This window comes from Uranotaenia lowii, chromosome 3 (assembly GCF_029784155.1).
Source record: "Uranotaenia lowii strain MFRU-FL chromosome 3, ASM2978415v1, whole genome shotgun sequence".
NCBI classification, from domain to species: Eukaryota; Metazoa; Arthropoda; class Insecta; order Diptera; family Culicidae; genus Uranotaenia; species Uranotaenia lowii.
The window spans coordinates 115,654,695-115,660,694 of NC_073693.1; positions in this window are offsets into that span (position 1 = coordinate 115,654,695).

Consider the following 6,000-nt stretch of genomic DNA (forward strand, 5'->3'; position numbering starts at 1 on the left):
ATTTTGATTCACAAACCTGTATTTCTCTATATTTTGAAAATATTATTTTGACAACAGACTGACGTGAAAATTGGCAGGGAGAAGATTTAAAGGCCGGAAATTGTTCACCAAGTTTGGGACCCCTCCTCCTCCTAGAAAGGGGGGCCACCATACAAATTAAGGGTAGAATTGTGTTAAACTTTGGTTTTTCGTGGGAAAATTCCTTCACGTTTAGTATGTACATGTTCCTTTTTTGAAAGAGGAAGCTTTCGGTTAAGAAAGTTATGCTTTTCAAGATAGAAATGCATACAAATTATTCATGAATAATATTTGATAATTTTAAGAATTTTCTCTGGCTTCTCAAGATTGGGATTGGTAGTCTTTCAAAGACAAATTTGTGATTCGAATTATTTCCTCATCGAGAAATAGGAATTTATATTTTTTGTATGGAACCAGAAATCTCCAAGTTTCCACTTGCTGGGCTAATCACGCCTGGCTTTCTAGTGCAGTGGTAGATACAGATCATCTGAATCTGAATTCTGAATTCTAAATTCTAAACTCTATATTTTGAATTCTGAATTCTGAATTCTGAATCTGTATTCTGAATCTGAATTCTGAATTCTGAATCTGAATCTGAATTCTGAATTCTGAATCTGAATCTGAATTCTGAATCTAAATTCTGAATCTGAATTCTGAATTCTGAATATGAATTCTGAATCTGAATTCTGAATCTGAATTCTGAATCTGAATTCTGAATCTGAATTCTGAATCTGAATTCTGAATCTGAATTCTGAATCTGAATTCTGAATTTGAATTCTGAATCTGAATTCTGAATCTGAATTCTGAATCTGAATTCTGAATCTGAATTCTGAATCTGAATTCTGAATCTGAATTCTGAATCTGAATTCTGAATCTGAATTCTGAATCTGAATTCTGAATCTGAATTCTGAATCTGAATTCTGAATCTGAATTCTGAATCTGAATTCTGAATCTGAATTCTGAATCTGAATTCTGAATCTGAATTCTGAATCTGAATTCTGAATCTGAATTCTGAATCTGAATTCTGAATCTGAATTCTGAATCTGAATTCTGAATCTGAATTCTGAATCTGAATTCTGAATCTGAATTCTGAATCTGAATTCTGAATCTGAATTCTGAATCTGAATTCTGAATCTGAATTCTGAATCTGAATTCTGAATCTGAATTCTGAATCTGAATTCTGAATCTGAATTCTGAATCTGAATTCTGAATCTGAATTCTGAATCTGAATTCTGAATTCTGAATCTGAATTCTGAATCTGAATGCTGAATCTGAATTCTGAATCTGAATTCTGAATCTGAATTCTGAATCTGAATTCTGGATCTGAATTCTCAATCTGAATTCTGAATCTGAATTCTGAATCTAAATTCTGAATCTGAATTCTGAATCTGAATTCTGAATCTGAATCTGAATTCTGAATCTGAATTCTGAATCTGAATTCTGAATCTGAATTCTGAATCTGAATTCTGAATCTGAATTCTGAATTCTGAATCTGAATTCTGGATCTGAATTCTGAATCTGAATTCTGAATCTGAATTCTGAATCTGAATTCTGAATCTGAATTCTGAATCTGAATTCTGAATCTGAATTCTGAATCTGAATTCTGAATCTGAATTCTGAATCTGAATTCTGAATCTGAATTCTGAATCTGAATTCTGAATCTGAATTCTGAATCTGAATTCTGAATCTGAATTCTGAATCTGAATTCTGAATCTGAATTCTGAATCTGAATTCTGAATCTGAATTCTGAATCTGAATTCTGAATCTGAATTCTGAATCTGAATTCTCAATCTGAATTCTGAATCTGAATTCTAAATTTGAATTCTGAATCTGAATTCTGAATCTGAATTCTGAATCTGAATTCTGAATCTGAATTCTGAATCTGAATTCTGAATTCTGAATCTGAATTCTGAATCTGAATTCTGAATCTGAATTCTGAATCTGAATTCTGAATCTGAATTCTGAATCTGAATTCTGAATCTGAATTCTGAATCTGAATTCTGAATCTGAATTCTGAATCTGAATTCTGAATCTGAATCTGAATTCTGAATTCTGAATTCTGAATTCTGAATTCTGAATTCTGAACGGGCCCGTCCGGAGTATACGTGTTCACCACATGTAGACTTCGGACCAACCAGATTTCATTGTATAGGTTAAGGTAGTGCCACCTCTATCCCGGTACTACTTCTCCTAAATAATGAAATGTTGCAGGGTAAAGTATGGTGTACGTTAATAAGTTTCCTCGCAAAAATGCTCTTTCGCTCTTTTCAACATCTGTAAATTTTCTTCTCACTTCTCTATCCATCTTTATCAATTTCATAACTACTTTTCACCGATATGCCGAAAAATAAATTTACAAGAATCTGAATTCTGAATCCTGAATTCTGAATCTGAATTCTGAATCTGAATTCTGAATCTGAATTCTGAATCTGAATTCTGAATCTGAATTCTGAATCTGAATTCTGAATCTGAATTCTGAATCTGAATTCTGGATCTGAATTCTGAATCTGAATTCTGAATCTGAATTCTGAATCTGGATTCTGAATCTGAATTCTGAATCTGAATTCTGAATCTGAATTCTGAATCTGAATTCTGAATCTGAATTCTGAATTTGAATTCTGAATCTGAATTCTGAATCCTGAATTCTGAATCTGAATTCTGAATCTGAATTCTGAATCTGAATTCTGAATCTGAATTCTGAATCTGAATTCTGAATCTGAATTCTGAATCTGAATTCTGAATCTGAATTCTGAATCTGAATTCTGAATCTGAATTCTGAATCTGAATTCTGAATCTGAATTCTGAATCTGAATTCTGAATCTGAATTCTGAATCTGAATTCTGAATCTGAATTCTGAATCTGAATTCTGAATCTGAATTCTGAATCTGAATTCTGAATCTGAATTCTGAATCTGAATTCTGAATCTGAATTCTGAATCTGAATTCTGAATCTGAATTCTGAATCTGAATTCTGAATCTGAATTCTGAATCTGAATTCTGAATCTGAATTCTGAATCTGAATTCTGAATCTGAATTCTGAATCTGAATTCTGAATCTGAATTCTGAATCTGAATTCTGAATCTGAATTCTGAATCTGAATTCTGAATCTGAATTCTGAATCTGAATTCTGAATCTGAATTCTGAATCTGAATTCTGAATCTGAATTCTGAATCTGAATTCTGAATCTGAATTCTGAATCTGAATTCTGAATCTGAATTCTGAATCTGAATTCTGAATCTGAATTCTGAATCTGAATTCTGAATCTGAATTCTGAATCTGAATTCTGAATCTGAATTCTGAATCTGAATTCTGAATCTGAATTCTGAATCTGAATTCTGAATCTGAATTCTGAATCTGAATTCTGAATCTGAATTCTGAATCTGAATTCTGAATCTGAATTCTGAATCTGAATTCTGAATCTGAATTCTGAATCTGAATTCTCAATCTGAATTCTGAATCTGAATTCTGAATCTGAATTCTGAATCTGAATTCTCAATCTGAATTCTGAATCTGAATTCTAAATTTGAATTCTGAATCTGAATTCTGAATCTGAATTCTGAATCTGAATTCTGAATCTGAATTCTGAATCTGAATTCTGAATCTGAATTCTGAATCTGAATTCTGAATCTGAATTCTGAATCTGAATTCTGAATCTGAATTCTGAATCTGAATTCTGAATCTGAATTCTGAATCTGAATTCTGAATTTGAATTCTGAATCTGAATTCTGAATCTGAATTCTGAATCTGAATTCTGAATCTGAATTCTGAATCTGAATTTTGAATTCTGAATTCTGAATTCTGAATTCTGAATCTGAATTCTGAATCTGAATTCTGAATCTGAATGCTGAATCTGAATTCTGAATCTGAATTCTGAATCTGAATTCTGAATCTGAATTCTGAATCTGAATTCTGAATCTGAATTCAGAATCTGAATTCAGAATCTGAATTCTGAATCTGAATTCTGAATCTGAATTCTGAATCTGAATTCTGAATCTGAATCTGAATTCTGAATCTGAATTCTGAATCTGAATTCTGAATCTGAATTCTGAATCTGAATTCTGAATCTGAATTCTGAATCTGAATTCTGAATCTGAATTCTGAATCTGAATTCTGAATCTGAATTCTGAATCTGAATTCTGAATCTGAATTCTGAATCTGAATTCTGAATCTGAATTCTGAATCTGAATTCTGAATCTGAATTCTGAATCTGAATTCTGAATCTGAATTCTGAATCTGAATTCTGAATCTGAATTCTGAATCTGAATTCTGAATCTGAATTCTGAATCTGAATTCTGAATCTGAATTCTGAATCTGAATTCTGAATCTGAATTCTGAATCTGAATTCTGAATCTGAATTCTGAATCTGAATTCTGAATCTGAATTCTGAATCTGAATTCTGAATCTGAATTCTGAATCTGAATTCTGAATCTGAATTCTGAATCTGAATTCTGAATCTGAATTCTGAATCTGAATTCTGAATCTGAATTCTGAATCTGAATTCTGAATCTGAATTCTGAATCTGAATTCTGAATCTGAATTCTGAATCTGAATTCTGAATCTGAATTCTGAATCTGAATTCTGAATCTGAATTCTGAATCTGAATTCTGAATCTGAATTCTGAATCTGAATTCTGAATCTGAATTCTGAATCTGAATTCTGAATCTGAATTCTGAATCTGAATTCTGAATCTGAATTCTGAATCTGAATTCTGAATCTGAATTCTGAATCTGAATTCTGAATCTGAATTCTGAATCTGAATTCTGAATCTGAATTCTGAATCTGAATTCTGAATCTGAATTCTGAATCTGAATTCTGAATCTGAATTCTGAATCTGAATTCTGAATCTGAATTCTGAATCTGAATTCTGAATCTGAATTCTGAATCTGAATTCTGAATCTGAATTCTGAATCTGAATTCTGAATCTGAATTCTGAATCTGAATTCTGAATCTGAATTCTGAATCTGAATTCTGAATCTGAATTCTGAATCTGAATTCTGAATCTGAATTCTAAATTTGAATTCTGAATCTGAATTTTGAATCTGAATTCTGAATCTGAATTCTGAATCTGAATTCTGAATCTGAATTCTGAATCTGAATTCTGAATCTGAATTCTGAATCTGAATTCTGAATCTGAATTCTGAATCTGAATTCTGGATCTGAATTCTGAATTCTGAATCTGAATTCTGAATCTGAATTCTGAATCTGAATGCTGAATCTGAATTCTGAATCTGAATTCTGAATCTGAATTCTGGATCTGAATTCTGAATCTGAATTCTGAATCTGAATTCTGAATCTGAATTCTGAATCTGAATTCTGAATCTGAATTCTGAATCTGAATTCTGAATCTGAATCTGAATTCTGAATCTGAATTCTGAATCTGAATTCTGAATCTGAATTCTGAATCTGAATTCTGAATCTGAATTCTGAATCTGAATTCTGAATCTGAATTCTGAATCTGAATTCTGAATCTGAATTCTGAATCTGAATTCTGAATCTGAATTCTGAATCTGAATTCTGAATCTGAATTCTGAATCTGAATTCTGAATCTGAATTCTGAATCTGAATTCTGAATCTGAATTCTGAATCTGAATTCTGAATCTGAATTCTGAATCTGAATTCTGAATCTGAATTCTGAATCTGAATTCTGAATCTGAATTCTGAATCTGAATTCTGAATCTGAATTCTGAATCTGAATTCTGAATCTGAATTCTGAATCTGAATTCTTTTTTCGGGGTGAATTTTTCGGCTATCAGTCAACTTAAATAGCAAAGACGACTATTTATTTAAGATCCAACGTTTCGATCCTTATAGGATCATCATCAGGGACTGTAATTTTATTATATGTTAACACAGTTTTATAAACAAGTTCACTAATTATGAAATTGCTTACCGAAAAAATGTCGTCTTTTTGTTTTGGATTGATTCGGCTGATCAGATAAAGCTGTCTTGTATATCTGTTACAATATTTTTCAAATTAATTTGG